Source organism: Rhipicephalus sanguineus, chromosome 2 (assembly GCF_013339695.2).
Source record: "Rhipicephalus sanguineus isolate Rsan-2018 chromosome 2, BIME_Rsan_1.4, whole genome shotgun sequence".
Lineage (NCBI taxonomy): Eukaryota > Metazoa > Arthropoda > Arachnida > Ixodida > Ixodidae > Rhipicephalus > Rhipicephalus sanguineus.
The window spans coordinates 98,059,640-98,080,162 of record NC_051177.1 but is presented as its reverse complement, the minus strand read 5'-3'; the positions used below and the strand labels follow the sequence as shown (position 1 = coordinate 98,080,162).

The window sequence follows — 20,523 nt, the reverse complement described above, 5'->3', positions numbered from 1 at the left end:
ATCTCTGTGATATTATCTTTCGTGGTGTTTATGGTTTGCAATAAAAATGTGTCACAGAATCTATAACCCTGAGTTGAGCTTCGGTTTATTTGCCAGCAAGTACTGTAGTACATGCTCCTGGCAGTGAAAACTTTTGATGGCGAAAGGGAGGTTGCATGGCGATGGTGTTTCGGCATTGTTTTAGGAATTTTGCATTAACTTGGGAAATTTTACGCACAAATACTACGATATAGCACCCCAGAGTGTTGAAGAGTGTGGACTTCGAAAAGAAGAAAAAACAAAAAGAAAACACCGACCAACATACATTCGGTTTGTGGTCAATGCGGCCGAGAGAAGGCGTCTCTGCAGCCACGTTTGGTCTCCAATCTCTCGATGTGTGTACGTGCCACGGCCCACGAGCGCGTGGCGTCTTTCCGTCAACACTTAATGTTGTTCCCTCCACATTTCCTTGAGCTCTTCACTGGATATCGGTGTTAATGTCTAAGGAAGTAAGGACATAACGAATGCCGAACGCACTTGCAAAACGCTGTTGCCCGCTAATCGCGAGCTCAGTTCGTTCCTCGCTGTGGCACGTGCGTGCACTCACCGTACCAGCATCGACAAGGAAATCGCAGTTATGTTTAAGGAGACTATACGCCACAGGGAAGAAGTGACAACGTGCACAAGACCAATTTTCCAGGGTATTACGTTTCATCAAGCAGCAAAAGAAGGAAACAACAACATGTGCCACCACAATGTCATTCACTACGCCATTCATGTTTTTTTAGCGTTCCTTTCTTAAGAATAGAAACATGTGGCAGATCATTGAAAGCGGTCTCTGACTTCCTTAGGCCATAATTAGCCTTCGGTGCGCACTAATTCCGCAACTCTAGCTATGAGGATGTCTTCCGCCCTGTATATATTGGGCAAGAACAGAACACCAGGTTTCCATACACAGCTTACATTCAATGCCACTCCGCTACCCCGCGTCAAACTCATTATGGTAAACATATCAATCTGGCGGTCTACCGTCTCCGTCGCTGAAATGGCACCTTGGGTCGGTGCGTGAGCTGTCTGCACTGTGCTTGGTGTATCCCTTCGTTCCTGGTGAGACAGAAGGGTGCTCAAGGTAGATCACTTTTTCGAAAACTTGACATGCTCCAATTACTACTTGCATGTGACTTAGCACTTAAGAGACTCATGTGCCATCTATAACTTTATAAATAAGGACTACCCACTGCCAGTGAGCATGTTCAGTATACAAACAATTCTAGGATTCGATCTACGAGAACCGATTGAATTTCGATTTTCTTACCACTGATAATGTGTACGATCATCGGTTGCCGCAGTTTTGTTGTGCGATAATCTGGAATACTTTGCCACTTGCGCGGCGGATGCATTTCAATGGAAGCGACATCCTAGAGGCCCGTGTACCTAGGTGTAGGTGTACATCAAAGAACCCCGTGTGGTCGAAATTTCGGGAGCCCTTCGCTAAGGCGTCCCGCATAATCAGATGGTGGTTTTGGGACGCGATAACCCCTACAGTTAGTCACACTGCAACTTGACACCAAAGTTTCTAGAAATACGGTGGTTGCAGCGAAGCACCTTTTGTTGGGAAAAATGAAATAGCACATTTACTACATGGTATGTCATGCTTGTTTATATTTTTTTAAATCCTTATCAAGTGGTACGAATGTATGGATTTCGGGGCCTCCCATTATAGCTTAGGCTATCGGCCAAGTACTTTTCGTGACGTAATTTCTATCAATTGATGACATCAATAAATAGTTATCAATTTAATATGAATCCAATCAATCGTAGGTTCTAATCACGAGGTTTCAGTCATTTCAGTGCGTACATGGGCGTAACCGCACATTCCAGAACAATCGCCGGTATACTCACGTGGATCGGAGATTGTACGAAACAATTCTTGCGTTTACCTTGACACGCCTATGTCACTATCGTATCATGGTCACAAACGTGGCATTGTTTCAGATAGAACAGCGACGTCTTGCGTGAGAACGATAACCTGATTACGACGATAATACAGTGAAAGCTGGGTCACCGGCATAAAAATTTACAATGTCCGTATCCTGCAAACCGACCTCGTCGCTTTGGCCACAGCATATAGATGTCCATGGAGGATACTTGGAATCCACACAATAGGCTTCCCAAGCAACGCTTTGCGGCGCTGTTGCTCTTGACAGGCAGCGCCATCTCTGGCAGAAAAAGAGAAACTGGGGTGTTAGCAGCGCGCGTTTTCCCTTCTCTCCACCGCGTTGCCGCTCGCTTTGCACGTGCAGAGCTCTCGCGGTGCACTTGCGCCGCCTCACAATGTACCGCTTGCAATGCGGCTTCAAAAGGATTTTCAAGCTTGACTGGCACTTCCGAAAAGCGAACTTGATAAAATGAGAAAGGCTCGTCAATCACGTTAACGGTGAAGAGCAGACGATCGATAACAACGACGCCCAACTCAAAGCGAAATGCATTTCCCAAGTTGCGATTACACCATGTAGGACGTATACCTCGAGGTAAGTCTCATTCTGTCATGTTAAAGATCAATAATGGTCCACATGCACTCCGAAATGAAGCCGTACACGCTATCGATGTTCCGCGGCGTGGACTACGAATTATATGATTGTTGTTTTGATATGGCATGCTTACAGTAGCCGCCGTGTACTTTCGTGAACAAACGTTTGCGGCGTGCGAAAAAAAGATTATACGGCCATGGCACTGCTTCCTGAGAAGATTAGAGTCAAGTCCTCCGTGCCGCTGAAGAATCACCCGCCGATTAAGACGCAAGGCAGCTAGCTGAGCTTTAACCACTGTGAAGCAAGACGAACTGCTCGCCTCGTTTCTTCGGTTCTCGCGTCATGCATGCAGTCTCTTTTTATGATATCGACTTGACAGGCGTATAAAACCTGCTGCGTGAACGCGGCTAGAAAATCGCACAAAGTCAGAAGGTGGTTACTTCAAGGTTGCAATTGTAAAGCATGTATTAAATGCCAGTTATATTTAGCGGCTTAAATATATATCACCCTAATAAAGTGACAAAAACAAAGCAAACCTGCAGAACGATGTCAAAGCTTGCTGCAAATGCACAGACGTCCGTTCCGGCGTGATAAAGCAGCCTTCCCGACGCATGAAATGCAGGCGCCGAACTTCTGACGATCTGCTGAGTTCAGTTGAATTCAACCAACCGCGCAATGCTAACGGTATAACGCGAATGTGAACGTTCAACAACGACTGGTAGGTCTCACGAACATGGGGAATCAAAACACAAAGTTGCTTCACCTACAACCGTAACTGGACTTCAACAATACGAGAAGACAGCGAGTAATCATTAATGTAGTCGCTGCGTGCACGCGCCGCGTTACTTACCGATTCAGGTAGTCGGAACGAATGAACGCGATGAACTCAGACAGCCAAAATAGAAGGCGAGACAGCGCTGTCAGCTATCCACGCTTGCCGCCTTTATTTCTCATACGACACGCCCGGGAAACGATACAGTTTAACACGTGAATCGCGTGCCTTGGTGTTGTCTGCACTGTTGTGGCTGGCCGCTAAACCGCAATACTTCGGACCACGCTTGCGCTTCTGCGGGGTCACTTCTGCCATCGCTGAAATGCGCAGCTTCGCACAGCAAGCCTCTCGGTTCAACGTACCCAGCTGACGGCCCCCTAGTTACCCGCACCGAGAAAAGAACGCGTGCGCACGTGCGCTACCGCTACCGTGAAAGGGGCTGAGTCGGCCGCGCCGAAGGTTCAGAGCTTTCCGACAGAGCCGCAGCGCGGCTGGCGCGGCGCTGTCGTCGCGCCGCAAACTTGAGCTTGGGTTCCCTATTGTAGCCTGACTCTGAGCGTTATCCAACATTAATGTCTACACGAAAACAATTGATCTGCAGGATTGGAGGATTATTCAAGGTCGTCATATTATGCATTTCTATGCTTCTAAGCAAGTTCTCGACGCACTTTTAAGAACAGTGAAACATCTTGGTCGCAGTTGTAACACCTAGGTGGTGGTGTAAGTATTCTACACGAAAGCACTTGATTTTCAAGGCTGTCAAGTACTTCCAATTATGTAAAAATAAGTTAGTCTAGAGGTGTACTTATAAATGACACTAAAAAAATTCATTTATAAAAGCATCAGCCTTTTATTTTAAGTGGGCAGCCCTTCAGGGGACCGGCTTGTCGTCCATCCGCAGACCTCATGTTGCGTGATCACACTCATTATCAAAGTGGTCAACACAGGCCTAAATAAAGGCTAGCAGTGCTCAAAACTGGGTCGAAATAAACGAACAAGGTCTAAAATAAGATAATTATTAGAAATAAACAAAAGTAAACAAAACAACATAAAATTTCTAAAATACGTTTCGGAAACATGTGACTGACACGCGCGCCGCGCGAGAGAGGTCGCCACCGTCTCGCCAAGCGCGCGATTGCTCCTTCCACCGGCGCTTCTTCCGCGCCTTCCTCACTACATCTGTAGGGGTAAACAACCTAACAGAACTCGCTGCAGATGACGCGTATCGCAACTGCCGTAACAAGCAGGAAGTCGATAAAGTGCATCAAAAAGTGGCACTCATGTCGCACACCGAGTTTGCGAATCTCCGTAACAAGATTCTACTCGTACCGGGGAAACCGTACTTGCTTACCTCAAGCATGCGTCATCAAAGGTTTGGTAAACGGAGCAGTGGGAACTCTACGAATGGGAATCACCGGGTGTCCGTGCAACGCACTTCCTCAGGTTTCACAGTAGTGGAGCTGCTTCACACCAATCGCTGCACAAGAACAACATCTTTGTTTTTGGTTTTTTTTTTGTTTCCTGTACACAAGCAGAGGAGTGTTTCTACGCGACAGGCTCATTGCGTCTTCCTTGCTTTTCTGATGGATATCAACTTGTCTTCCATTTTGCTGCGTTTTCCCCCTTGTGCTTGCAACTGAGGACAGACCATCGATATTATTTCTTTTATTTATAACATGCTTTTTGTAGCATGACCACTACTGGATCTTCCTCTTATCCTTGTCGTTTATTTGGCTATTCGTGATGTTTCACCCTGTTTCTTTATTTTCTTCATTTCGTTCCTTCTTTCCTTCATTCTTACTGTATTTTGTTCATTCTTTACTTCAATTTCTTAGTTTCTGCCACTCTTTCTCAAAAGCATATGCAGGCGTTGTGTCCTTTCCGGTGGTCAATCCTACATTACCTAGCTATTTCGTTAATGAACATGTGATCCCATATTTATGCATAGGTGGGTATCTATAGCATGTAAAGCACTCTGTCTTTCCACTTTGTCTATCTCTTCCTCTCTCTCTCTCTCTCTCTTTCGCACTGCCAGCAGGAATATGTTGTAAACTAAGTTCCATGCCGGCCAGTGTTTTCATCGAGGAAATAAGTTACCATGCAAGATCGCTTTTGAGGCTATACCCGGTGGGCGATTGCACTTTTCTTGTTTAGGAAAACGAACGTACGCGCATGTCCAGTAGCATGTCTTATTAGTCATTCATGACCGTATGAACATGCGTTTCGGGAAGTACCGACTCGCGTAGCAACTGCGGAGTTTCCGATATGTTTACAATCTCTTCGCAGGTGGCGTGCAACCGCTATATTTCTGGAAGAAGTCCAGCCGTCGCCACGGCAACTAGTGGCTTATGACATCGCCGTTATAAGTGTCCTTCTTACAAAGACGGTAAACGGCTCGCTAGCGAAGAAACAACAAAAACCCGTGACTATGATGGCACAACGGCTCTGTCTTCACGTGCTTCACGTGCTGTGTACCGCTTCTAGTTGCGCGCATGTACAAGAAATAAAGAATATTGAAAGTTGGGGAACGAAGAACAACACTACGTCGCAGAATCCGAATTGGCAAAATGTCGGGGTGCGATGCACTTCCGTATCGGTCATCCGGGTGATTACAATCATCGTATTCGCATAAAGGCCGCATCTCGTGCGTCTTTCGCCAAAGAGCAGCGTATGATCGAGGAAAGACACACACCGTTCGTCGCAAATCAATCCTTCCGAGCGCGAAGAAAAGGCCATCTCAGAGGAGGACATGCGGATGCATTAATCTGGTCCGAATTTGTTTTTATTTCACGGTGTTGATGTCTGATAGTACGTTCATGTGGACTAACCTGAATGCAAGCTGTGACGTTAGAATATATAAATTCATTCTACTGCTTTGGTTTATAAAAGTTAATTATTATTATTCGTCCTGGCGTCCAACATATACAAGTCGTGGAATCTTGCGTTTAATTTTCGCACACCGATGCTTCCACTAAACTCCACCTCAAGGACCGCAGACCACATGGTATCCGTGAGGTCCTCAATCACTCAATGGTCAGCCTGGCTACCCGCCCTGTCCCGTATGCTTCCCTTGTTTCCGTATGACTTCAAGCACAGCGTGATCTAAATTTGTCCGCGGATGGAGCGAGCAAGGTACGAAGTGACTAGAACAAAGAGAACTGTTCCAGAAGCTCTCTTTTTATAAACGAGCTGACGTTGGTTGAACAAATCAAAAGGCACAAATAGTTCTCAAACACTCACGTATTCGCAGACAACGCATATTCGGTACTCAGTGACTAACGCATTCGTCTTTACAGTTGGACCTGAAACTGCTGATGTCATAACTTGGTTATGTTTTCGCGAAAACGAAACTCAGAAAAATAAGAGCGGTTCTTGCGAAACGAGATGTCTGGTCACTGCATAGCTGTTTATAGGAGACGGAGCTGGCTCGCGGCCCGCTTTGGTTTTATGTTTTAATTGTCACGTGGTTAATCCAGTCTTCTCCTTACTAAATATATAGGGAACAGCAGGGAATACACCACCACCAGTTTGCTATCGGGGTGATTGCAAAAGCTCCTTTGGTGTCAAATGCTTCAGCAGCATAAATGAAGGAAAGATGATGATTCTTAAGGGCTCGTTTTCTTTGTTAGACACAATATTAATGAGAACTAACAGACAATAACGCCAAGGAAAGTATAGGGGGTGTTATGTGTAGTATACTACACATAACACCCCCTATACTTTCCTTGGCGTTATTGTCTGTTATTTCTCATTAATATTGTGTCTAACAAAGAAAACGAGCCCTTAAAATCATCATATTTCCTTCATTCATAGCAAGGGTCTCGTTCTGGCAGACTTGATGCCTTCAGGTAGTATGCGAGGGATTATTGGTCAGCTGCCAGCTCGTAAAAAGATCACGTGCTACGTGACGCCAGAAAGGCAGAAAAAGAGTGTTCCACACTCGCCGCCATGGCTGCGATTGGCGCTGACTAACACTCCAAGGTTTAAATGCACATATATACCCCATAAAGTGGACGGGAGGATGACCGCCGCCGTAGCTCAGTGGTAGAGCATCGGACGCGTTATTCGAAGGTCGCAGGTTCGGTCCCTGCCGGCGGCAGGTTATCTTTTCGTCCACTTTACTTTCTTCACATTTATATTCTAAATACTACACATAACACCCCCTATACTTTCCTTGGCGTTATTGTCTGTTAGTTCTCATTAATATTGTGTCAGCAGCATAAAGTATTATGAATCAACCCGAATCGGCACATCGAATGTCATGGACGCATTGAAACACATTAAGCTATACATTAAGACGGGGATGTAAGTGCCTACATTTACAGCCCCATCTGCTAGTGTCTAACGTTGAAAGAGGCTTGTCTATTAATTTCTAGCAAAACAAAGCTTCAACGATATCCGCATGCCGCTGGAGCTTCGGCACTATACCATGATGTCACCAGGCGAGGTTTTCTTATTACTAATTGCTGCAACACCCTGTGCACTTTCTTGAATGAGGCAATAAGCTTGGTACAAAAAGCAAGGTGAGGTAAGCGGAACGAACGCAACAAAATTCAAGATACGCTGCATGCTGTGAACATTTCCACGTGCAAGATAAACAACGGACTTATTGCCAGTATGCAGGAAGACAAGCACGTTTCTACCTCGCTATTCGCTCGTGCACTTGCCGTGGCTGTATGTTGATTGCTACACACGGGCTTATAGCACATCGAACGTCATCGAGTATGGCGCCAGTGACAAAACACATCCTCGAAGGTACAACCATGCGACATTCACGTGTACATATCTGGGGGGAGAGCGGTGGTGGGAGAGGGCGACATCTTCCCACCGCCGAGTTTCGTAAGTCGTCATTAGGAAAAGTGCCACAGAACCGTTCTCTCCTTTCATAAACAACATTTGCGCCGTCACAGTAACACCGGTGTCCACTCCACCCAAAGGCAACGCTCCGGCTCGAGTTTGTCCTGTCGAGCGCCTCCCTGTCCCGTCTCCACGTAATACTCCATTGATGCGGGATGCATACCCTTTTGTGCTTATCAAGCGCATTCGCGTGGCTGAGATTCCTACAGGCCCGCGTGCGGTCGTTCCGTGTCCGCGCCGTCTCCTGCGTCGCGGTGGAAGCGGGCAAACGTCAGCGATGACGGCACACGCTCCTCTCGCACGTTTGCGCAATGCGACGGTGCGCCCGTGGCTGGCCACGTGAATGGAATGAGTGGCACAACAAACGCATCCTTCTCGATCTGTTGTTCCGCATTTTTCTCTCATGCTAGGGACAGAGAGGGAGGTAGCGAGGACAAGGCAGGGAGCTTAAGCTGGTTGCACCTGGTTCACTACCCTACAGTAAGGGAGGAGGAGGAGGAAAGGGTAAAAAATAAGTAAACAAAGAAGGAAGGGAAAACAAGAGACGCATAACTGCCATCCTTGCGGAATGAGGAAAAATCTCAGAGCTATATTTTCTTGAGAAAGTGAAGCAGTGCTCCTATTGCCCGCAGCGTTGAAGACAGCGTGGTATACGGCCCGAAAGTATTTTCTTCAGTGAACGCTGATTCTTCCACGCGTCAAGTGCAATGTCTGTCTTTCGTTGTCAACAAGAAGGGCAGTATATCAGAATTTGATGAAAACCGGCAGCAAATCTGCTGGTTTTCATTAAAGTTCGTCAAACAAAGAAACGAGCCCTCGAAAATTCCCTTCCTTCCTCCAGTATATCGGAATAAGTAATATGATATTGTCACAAACGAAGACGCTGCTTTATTGACTGTGTGCCATGCCTTGACACTTTGCTGCTGAACGAAGGCCCTCCTTTTCCTCCTCATCTTCCTTTATTTCATATTTGCTTAATAATTTCCTGCCCTGCATCCGCATGTCGATCTATTAGCAGGAAGAATACCTGTCGTTCCAGTACCCTATAGCGGGATCAATCGAAGACCATACGTGTACAAGTATTGAGTACGACGCCTGTTCAAGTACGTGCTGTACTTCATAAGGAGAAGTATTAGAGAAAATTATTCGTTGTTTTGTTTGTCTTCCGGCTGCCTACACTTGTTGGCGGCCTGAAAACACTTGGAGAGTGATATGCCCCCCTGGAATATCATCTACCGCTCTGAATTTTTATTCTTCAACTGTTTTACGTCGTATTTCCTTCTCTTTTTTTTTACGAGCTTGTGAATAAGCCTTTCCAGGCTCGGAAATAAAATCAGTGTTTAATTGGCGCATTATTCTGGGCGTGTATTCGTTCCTGTGGGACTAGTAAATACTTGCAGCGCGTTACAAAATGAAGATGATGTCCAACGATGAAAAAAAAAACAGAAATCCCCTAATTCTCACCTGTCAATGTATAAGACGATAAAAGAAAAAAACGATATTGCTTTTGCCGATCAATCTAATCAAAGTTAATAATGATTGCTTGGGCCTTACGTACCAGAACCACGATATCGTTATCAGGCACGCCGTTGTGAGTGGTCCCGGATTCATTCCAATCACTTTGGGGCTCTTTAACGTGCACCCAAATGTAAGCGTACGATTGTTCTTACATTCCACGTTCATCGAAATGCACCCGCCGTGGCCTCTAGTGGAACCCGAAACCTCGATCTTAGCAGCGTGACACCTTACGAGCTAAGCTAGCACGGCGGGTTTAAATCAAGGTTGTTCGCGGCACGAAGCAAAAACAAAAAATAAACTTCAATAAATATTAAGTAAGAGCAAAAAAAGGTGGCCTAATTCACGAATATCTTCGTCTCTGGGAGCTGCCTGCCACTGTCGGGACGCTGCGCGCTAATATTACGCATGTCCGACATCGTAATTGGCCGGTATCTTTCCTTAGGACCGGCCTAAGCGTGAGTACCGTCTCGTGAATGCGGGACCAACATCTCGTCTTCTTTTTTTGTCCTTTGGGTAGTTAGTGTGGTTACCGTGCGTGAAGAATGAATACCCCAATTAGCCATGCCCAACGAACTTCCGACTCTGCATGCACATGCAACGCAGTATTGCCACTGAAAGATATACGCAACCGCACACACATGTTCACGTGAGCTGCACGGTGCGCGTGCGTACCTCCGACGTACGATTGTTTCGAAACGAGGCGCACGCGGTCTGACGAGACTTAATACGCGGAAGGCTGCGCACGCTATCTGTTTCCGCGCCACGGGCTCGTGAGCAACCGAGGGACAGGCGTACGACGGAGTGGAACCGCACAGCTGTTCAGTGCGACGTGAAACAAAATGCGTTGCTCTTAGTGACAACCCGTTCTTTCTTTCTTTTTATATTAATGAGGAACAACGTCTTTTTTTCTTTTAGAGCAGTTGGAAAAGCGTCACATGACACCATTTACTTGCACCTCGGCGTCGTGCATATTTAGTTTTGCGTCTCAGCGACCCAGTTCTTGACCTACAGTCGTTTCATCGATTCGTGCAATCAGAACCTTTCTTACACGTAATATTGCAGTTGAGCTTGTAATCTGTGCTTTTTAGTACACTTGGAAGAGAATTCTCGTGCGTGGCGCAGAGGACGAAACAAATCAAGAGGGGTTCCTAATATCTACCATCGTCTTGTGTAAATGCGCTGTCTTTACGTATTCTCGTAGTATAGCCTATTCAGAACCCTTGGCCCTTTACAGGGACGTTGGTTCTGAGGTTTTGATGGAAAACTGAGTTTAATTAACGATACACGATACAACCGGTGTCCCTGTCGGGGGGTAAGTGCAACTATCTGCGAATAACATATAGCGATCTTTAGCTTCATGGGGAAAGCAACATGCCAACAATTCCCACGAGTAGGCTTAACGCGCGATATTGCCCTGAGGTCTGAGGAGCACAGCCAAGCAGATGTATATAGCGCATAAAAAAAAGCCACGCTTTGCAGATATAAATGCTACACGGCCTCGCGCGTGAAAGCCTCCGTGACCGACAAGAGGTATCAATGCTTGGCTTCGCGCAGAAAAAGAAAGGGTAGAGCGGAATCTTTTCAGCGAAGATAAGAATTGCATGTCAGTTCATTTGCATTTTACGGTTCCACACAAAGAAAAGGCGTTAAGGCTGAGGTTACGAATTCCTTCAAAAAGCAATTCAAGTTTATGTTCTCAACATATAAAGAGATCACCAACATGTTCGTCACAGGGAGCAGGGATGCAGGAGTTTCGGATGTATGTACGAGGGGCAGAGCCAAAGCGGTACTTTTCGGTTGTTAGTTCGGTTGCTTTGGTGATCACGTGTCTGACACAACGCGAGAGCTGCGCTTGAATCCGTTGAACTACACCGCCACGTCGGCGTCCCCGCACAGTTGTCAGAAATTCAGAACTCGGCCGTGTACATGCTCTGCATGACTGCGGCCAAAGGTAGCTTTCAAGCGCATTGTGGAAACACATGTTATTTCCTTATTGGAGCGGTGTCGTCCGCCCGAATTCTCGGGCCGCGTACAGTACGCTAAATATACAGCGCAGCTTCGGGAAAGTACCAAATAGTGGTCGTGCGAAAATTGACTGTTGTTTACTTTGGAGGCGCCGTTCTGCTGCAAAGGAACGCGAGCTGGCCTAACGGTACTCGAAATGCCGTGTTCTTCAACAAATGTTGTGTATGGGATGATTTCCACAACGACGGGGCGCGAATCACATATTGGTTACAAGCTTATTTGGTTACATTTCTGAGGCAATGTCTCGCAAATGAAGAAGCAACACAAATCTAAAGACCTTTTCCTTTCTATTCCAGCAGATGGCTCAAGCTTTTTATGGACAGAAGTGCAGACACCTGCAGACACTGATTATACGGATAATGGTTCGAAGTGTCCATTTTGAAATGATTAAATAATAAACATTTGCTGCTATGCTGCGGTAAATTATATGTGTAATGTATTTGCAACCACAAACACTTACGCACAAGAGTGAGAAATCAACCCGTCACTGTGGTCTAGTGGTTAGACTACCGCGGCGGCCGCATTTTCGGTGCAGGCGAAAACGCTTGAGGCCTGTGCAATTAAATTTAGATGCACGTTAAATAACCACAGGTGGTCGAAATTTCCGGACCCTCCACTACGGCGTCCCTCACAACCATATCGTGGTTTTAGGATGTTAAACCCCAACAATTGTATTGTTAAGAGTTACAGAGATATTTATATATATGCCGCCATATATGCACCTTCTTATATCGCGGCTTATTTATAAATAGCTTTGTCACTCTTGTACCGGCAGTTTTGTATAAGCACCCGTCATATAAGCATCTGCTTATATGACAGGTGCTTATATGATGGTCGCAAGGCAAGGGGATGCTGCGGTTTGTCACGCGCATCGAAAGGACATTTCCATTTGCGTAAGCTTTCCAACGTTCTTTGAAACGTGATTCTATCATGTAAGTTATGGTGCCACGCGCTGTTAACATAACAAACTGCGGCAAGTCACGTGGGCTGAGCGCGAATGCTTATAGCGTAGGGCTGGCTTTGTACGTTATATGTTATTTCACTTGTTCATCAAATCTTGCTGCACGACGCAGCAATGATTTTCGCTTGCTACCGTCTTGTATTCGTCCGTGAATAACAATCAAACCAGTTCAAGAATATCAAAGAAAAAAGAAGATTTGCTGTTGTAAATCGTTATGCGGCCTACACAAACGAGGTTGCTTGTTTTATTTATCCTTAGAGCCATCACGTTGAACGAAATAAGACATTTAGCAAATGCCATGGCGACTGCCAGTTACCCAAGGTGACCCTACTTGTGGTCACTTGGCACGCGACTATAAGAGAATAACTATAAGAATTTATGCTGTCGTTTGCATTTCAGCTTCAATTTATAAACCAAGTAGATGTATAAACGTTGAAGGTGCATGACTTCGAGGTATCGATTTGGGTGATACTATGCACATAGGCGCCCAACAAGATGAAAGTAGCGACACTTGCACACATCGCATACATGGAATTTTATGTCGCTTCAGGAAGCTTCGATTTACAGAGAATACAACATGTGAGTTTAATATTCCTAATTTATTGCGCCTTGCTCACTGACTGTTTGCTTCAACTTAAGTCAAACATTTGTCGCTCCGTGGAGTCGACGTGCTCATCATGCCTACACGGAAATAGATTCATTCCTTTAAGAACACAAGTAAAGGTAATGCGCGTGCGCAAGAAGACTTAGATGACGTATCGATATCCCGTGACGCCATACTGACGTACGTACCTGCGATGCGGTTTCGGCACTAATTAAAACAAGAAAGAAACTTTGACATTTGACTGTTCGTTTAACACTGATCCTCGTACCGTAATAGCAACGCAAATAGAGTTTCCAATGAAACCTTTATCAATATAAACCGCTCTATTCTTCTTCTTTAGTGCGGCTCTATAATAATAATAATAATAATAATAATAATAATAATAATAATAATAATAATAATAATAATAATAATAATAATAATAATAATAATAATAATAATAATAATAATAATAATAATCTCTGTTGTCATATTGAGTTGTACAAAACAAATAACAGACCTGTCAAAAGCTAGACTTGGAGGACTAGGCCCGGCACATCGGCAAACGAGAGATGACATACATATTGAAAAGCTTGTCACGTAAGATAATCAAAGAAAGAAGACATGTAACTCATTTACGCCACATTGAAACACAATAACAAACAAGAATCAAATTAGCGGAAGCAATACTACCTAAACAGCAGAAATGTGAAGATAAGGATAGAACAACTTTAAACAGATTATACCCGGCATGCAAGAAACTAGAAGAAATAGTAATGCGATAAATGATGCAGCATTAAAGAGTCTTTAGGCTGTTTCGTAGACTACGTTTCGTCGTTGCAAAAAAAAAAAAAAAAACACTGTCGGGGAGGTCATTAAAAACAGTAGGGACATAGACCTTTCTAATAGCTTTGCCATATCGTGTAAAAAAATAATAATAATATCTGTGGTTTTATTTAAATTTCCAAAACCATGATATATCATGAGGCACGCCGTAGTGGAGGGCTTCGATTATTTAGACCATCTGGTGTTCTTTAACGTGGACTGACATCGCACAGTACACGGGCCCCCAGCGTTTCGCCTCCATCGGAATGCGATCGAACCAGCGACTTTCGGGCCAACAGCCGAGTACTTTAACCACTGTACAACCGCGGCGGACTTTAATACACAAGCATGTCCAATTCAGGCAATCGAAATGGATACTTTATTAAAGTGTACGCCCTTACACCTAGACCAACTAACCTAGCTGTCCGCTATAAGCATAGGTCGGCAAACTCACTCATGAGTCGACTCACTCAGACTCACTCAGACTCATATCGAGACGTGAGTCTGAGTATGAGTGAGTCCGGGTGAGTGAAGTTTTTGTGAGTCTGAGACCGAGTGAGTTCGGTTGGGAAAAATTTTGATGAGTCTGAGTCTGAGTGAGTCCGGTTGAGGAAAATTTTGGTGAGTCTGAGTCCGAGTGAGCCCTAAGGGCAAAATATCTTGCATGAGTGAGCCTGAGTGAGCTCCACATTTTTTGCCGAGCTATGGTCCTATCTACTCTACTTCAGCATTACTATCAGCCTTATGTCGGCTCATGTTTATGCTCACGTATAGTCCCACATACTTCAACGCGCTACCATTCATACGTCAGCTCAATATTTATTGATCAGAGGCGTGAGTTGAGGAAGGAAAGGGGGAGGAAGTGCCTTGACCTCCCCCCGCAAACTTTTTCACGGGAAGTTACTGATAAAAACATCTCGTGTGAGTCATCTCTTTCAATAAAAAGGTCCTTACTGAACTGCAAACTCAGATAACTCGTATTTGAAGGTACGATATCAAAAGATGCTAAGTAGCGCACCGATTATGCGAGATATTGGCGTTAAAGGGCACTGACATTATGGTAGAAAAAGGCTAATTATAAGCTAAACGGACTCATGAGTCGACTCACTCAGACTCAGATCGAGCCGTGAGTCTGAGTGAGTTCGAGTGAATTATATTTTGGTGAGTCTGAGTCCGAGTGAGTCCGGTGAGAAAAATTATAGTGAGTTGAGTCCGAGTGAGTCCGGATGAGGAAAAGTTTTGGTGAAGTCGGAGTCCGAGTGAGCCCTAAGGGTGAGATATGTTTCGTGAGTGAGTCTGAGTGAGCTCCACATTTTTTGCCGACCTATGGCTATAAGTGCCGATCTTCACGTCTTTACGCTTGAGAAGCGAACCTGGCCCTGCGGGCGCGGGTTTTTTAGAGCACAGAGAGGGCATGCTGGCGTACACACAATGTCAAGTACCCATTTTCTATCCTCCCTATCAAAACAAGACATCACACAAGACATTAACAATTGCGAAGGTTTGGGCAAGTTAGAGTACCAACTAGACCAACCTCCACGTTAATAAGCTCCGTATCAAAGAAATAGTCCAGTCAGCATTATGCCGTCCCTGTTGTCACCGGCCAACAGGCTGACCACGGACTTTCGGTCCACCAAACTCTTTGCGCTCGCAAATGACCCTCGCGTTGTGTCGCTGCTGCAAGTGACTCAGCTCGCCGAGTGCAGTGTACACACGCTCACAACAAACGTGTGCATTCCAGCACTCACTAGATAAGCGCGTTGGTGCAGCTGAGTTGGTAGATAAGGTGGTGTTCGACGCAAGGACGGGCGCCGATAAAGATCGCCTCCGTGCTTTAGCTCCGATCTGGCTTCGAAACATTTGCATAAACGACGAGAATGGCATCGCGTGGTCTACGTGGACAACAAAAGTCGCGAGCCATCTGTGTACACAAAGACACAGATGCACCCGCGACAAGTGTGGTGTTTCCCGTGTCTAGCGTTTTGAAAGCAACCTTTGAGGCCAGCACCTCGCTGTCTCCGCGCGATGTTCAGTGGTCACAGCGCGTCCTTTGTTATCGCACTTGTGCGTTCTTTATAGCGAAAGGACAAGGCTTATCCATGGTGCACTTTAGAAACGTTGACCGAATGCGGCGGCTCAGATGATGCTATGATATATCGCTGAGCGATAAATCGAAAGTTAAATTTACGGTCAGGGAGCCGACATTTAAAGTGGGGTGTCCCGCTAAAATGCCCTTGTACCATGGCGTACCTTCGTTTTTCGCATGTTATGCAACTGTCCTCGCACTAATGTGTGGATGCGATTACTGCCAACTGTTCTGGTCCCCCCTGATTATAGACCGATGTGAATAGAAGCTATTCTGGAAAGTAATCTTCAGAAGTCATCGTACTTAAGAGCGACGTAGCCATTGTTAATATTTTTGAAAACAGCAGTCTTGCACGAGAGACCATAGAGAGAGAGAGGAAAAAAAACACTTATTAGAAAATCAGTCAATGCACGTCAGGAGAACGTCTACCTGCCCCGTCGCCCCTAACGATCGGCCTGAATCCCTTGAGACACGGCAGCACCAGGGGCTTGACTGATGATGTCCTGCTGGACGTTGGGGTCTGGGCTGCAGAGCAGGGCCTCCCGGGATTTTAAAGTGTGCGAGCTATGGTACTGAGTCGAACATGTTCACACCATGTGGACGAAATTTGCTGCCTCATCACAAAATTTGCTCTGTGACCTTATTACATCTTGGTGCCACTGTACCCCGTACTCTACAGCAAGAGTCCACAGACTAATTGCGTTTATAGCGATTGACGAATAATGTCTCATACCACGCAAAAGTGACTGTTGTTATGTACAGCCGCGGCCGCATCTGTGTAGAACGCGCGAGAAGACGGTTTTTGCTCTGCGGGGCGACACCTTTGGGCAGTTTCGGGCTCTGACATGGTGTGTCAGGAGCATGCGCGGCCTAGTAGTCAGGCTGACCACGGCAGAGCCCGAAACTGCCTCAAGGTGTCGCCCCGCAGAGCAAAAAGCTAGAGTTACACGGCTGCTCGCGCGCTCTACACAGACGTGGCCGCGGCTGTATGTGCTCCGTATCCCTCTCTCCCGCTCTTTACACTTGCAACTTTCAACCTTCTCCATCCCTTTCCCCAGCGTAGGTTAGTGTACTGGAAACACTGAACTGGTTAACATCCGCACCTTTTCGCTTTCTTCTTTCTTTCCTTTCTCCCTTCGTATAAATCATGACATTCATAAAAGATTAAAAAAACAATCTTTTAATATTGCAGCCAGCGGTATTACTGCTGTTATCTGTCTAAAATGTGTACGCGAGTTAAATACGGTGCTGTTAAATTCAGTGCTCGTTAAATGCAATGCCGCTATTCCGTTGAAATTTCTCGATGAGTACTGGTTCGTACTTTGACTCGATGAATGAGGAAAAGCTGCACAGAGTTGTACGAAAATGAAAGGCTAAGAAAATATACTGCCTAATGAACGAAATCGCGACAGCGCATTGCAATAATGCGTGCTCACTTGAACGAATGTGCGCGATCGACTTCCGGTTTCCTCGGTGAGTGGGAGCCTTGCGGACCGTGACATTTCGCTCGTAAAGACCATGGCAGGGGTATCCGCTTCGTGGACTCTATTCTGCTTTATTTCATCAACGCACTGACGTCCTTTGTTCAGCCTCTTCAATCACAGCTTTATTTCGTTAGCCTGCTAAGTCCATAAAATAACAATAGGCACATTCAGAGGTATTCGCCTCGGAAAAAACACCAAATGCTACGATAGAAGATTCAGCTTAAAGCTTTTTTACACGGGTAACATGTGCGCACCACGTGTGTCTGTCTATATCGCTGAGCCATGCTTCGAAAATGTCAAGTATCATTTGAGCTCCCCACGAATACTGTATGGAGTGGAATATAAGCCAAAGGAAACGTCCATCAAACATTCGGCGGTACTTCAATAATCTATGCAGGAAATCCCCGGCTGTCATTTAGCTTAGTTCGGAGAGCTCGTAAACTATACCCTTAAGCCCTCTTGAATTCAGTGACAAGACGTCGGTTTACATTTCCCGAAGCGATGACGGGCAAAAGATGAAGACCTTTCGTTTTGAATGTGTAAGCATTTTGTGCGAGCATGGTGTCCATCAGTCCGTCTCTCTGTCACGTAAGACGAATTGCTAAAAAGAAATAAATGGTGAAATATAAAACAAAATAAACATTCTTGGCGGTTCTGCGTTTCGAGGGCTATAGCAGCCCACGCCCAAAGTTACCAGATTCTAACGAGCTAACGAGGCAAATAATCATCGCAAAAGAAGCCCGAAAAGGGGGCTCGCTTTCGCGAAGAAGCCCAAAAGAAGCCGAATTTAATGAGTTTTCCCATTCTTGTAAAATTTTGATTATAACAAAAATGTCACGTACGAAGGGGAGTTTGAAAAAGTCACTTTAATTATTTTGTACAGCGAAAATATGCGCAACTATGAACGAAAGCACATATTTACTTAAAGATTGTCTCCAGGGTAGTGTCCATTCGGTTGAATACACGTATGCCAGTGCATAATTAATGAAACTTGTGATTCCCCCAACGTATGTTTGTCCTCAACAGTCAGCTACTCAAAATCATCAGCAAACGCGCTATTAATGAACGTGATGATCACTAAAATAGGTATATTGTTGGGAAAATGCAAAATAGCCAAAAAAAAAAACGCAACAAGCAACTGGAAAATTTTACCAGCGACTCAGCGAAAAAAAAGAAGCCCTAATCCGCTATTATAAGCGGTACTGACAACTCTGCCCACGCCCTAAAGGTAAGTGTCTTACACACTGGGCATAACACCCACGCTTGCAGAACGTGAAACATACCTGACTTATGAACGCGTTGTACCGGCGGTAAAAAACAAATGCAAAAGTAAAACACTCTCTATGAAGGCTTCGCTGAAAAATATGTGTGATGGTAACGGCAGTACAATAACAGCTCTCTCTAGGTAACATGAAAAGCCAATATAGAGGACTGTACACATGGGGAAAATATCGATTTTCCCCAAGTGTACAGTCCTCAAATATCGAACATGCATTTCGGTGGTCGCGGGTCATGATAGTGCATAACCCCGTCTTCTGGGAATGTGATAGCTTCGGGGTTACATGGAGCCAATTGCAAAAGCTGTGAAACCGGCTCCTAATTATTATAGCCTTTATTTCGTAACCACCTTGTATCGTTAGCTATAGACTTCTTAGCTGATATTATGTACATCATAAAACAACTTGCAAAATTCTTCTGTTAAAAACAATCAGAGCGTATCCTTTCTTTCTTTTTTATTTTTTTTCTCTTTTCTTCTTCCTTTCTTCTTTCTTCTTTTTCTTTCTTTCTTTTCATTTTTCTTTCTTTCTTCTTTTCTTTCTTGTCTTTTCTTGTCTTTCTTTCTTTCTTTCTTTCTCTCTTTCTTTGAATACTGGTTCTTTGCGGGAAAGCCAACATCGTACTGCGGAATCTTCAGGCGTTTTCTCAGGCTAAGGTTGACAAGATTACTCGGGCTCACCTCTTTTGTACTTTCTCTAATTAACGTTCTTGTTCTCGTTCTTTCGTGCACACGTGCATTTGCATATTCAAGCGGACTTTTGTTTCTGCATTGTATAATTGCAATTATTAAATATGAGTAAGAAAGCGTAATAATGTGATACATAGCAAATAGGCACCGCAGGAGAAGGTCTCTTTTACCGACACGCCCTTTCAATTTTTTTTATTATTGAAATGATGAAATATAAGAGGTTGGTGCCATTATAGTTGGTGCTATCATGTGCTGTTGTTGGGCACAGTGCCAATGTTTTAATTCTAGGCCACGGCTATCGCATTTCTGTGAAGCGAAATGCGAAATCTCCGGTGCAGCGTAACTCGGGGAACGTTAAGCAATCCCAGCTGGTCAAAACTAATTCAAAGCTCTCTACCTCGGCGTCTCAGGAACTTCCACAATTTTCCGGAATTCCATTGGCATCTTTGAAACCATTAATCAATCATAAACCATCAATCAAATCAAACATGTTTAACACAGAAACATCCTTCGAATCAAATCGTTTCACGTCTTACGCCCTGCACAAGTTTCTCTGCAGCGGTCGTTTGCTTGCATTTCCTTCCGGAAATCGCGCAATGATTCATTATATATAGAGAAGAGCTGTTATGTTCGAGGTTGCCGTGTGTCGTAAATAGAAATTTCATCATAATAAACTGGCACGTGCTCTCTCTTCATTGTCATCCTCTGCTTCGCTTCCCGAACACGTGCGTTCATTTCTCCGGCTGGGATGCATAACTCTGATGGGCGAGACACGAGCACAGAGAAATAATATGACAAAACGAAATTCTTGCGAGAGCTAGCATAGCCATGTATAGTATAGTATAGTATAGTATAGTATAGTATAGTATAGTATAGTATAGTAGGTCTAGTATATTATAGTAGAGTATAGTATAGTATAGTATAGTATAGTATAGT

At 44.9% G+C, this 20,523-nt stretch overlaps 1 protein-coding gene across 2 annotated transcripts in view; it reads left to right on the top strand.

The window, feature by feature from the left end:
* LOC119383447 (protein pinocchio) overlaps positions 1 to 20,523 on the top strand; it is a 37,403-nt gene that overhangs the window by 6,521 nt on the left and 10,359 nt on the right. The gene's annotated exons all lie outside the window — the stretch shown is intronic.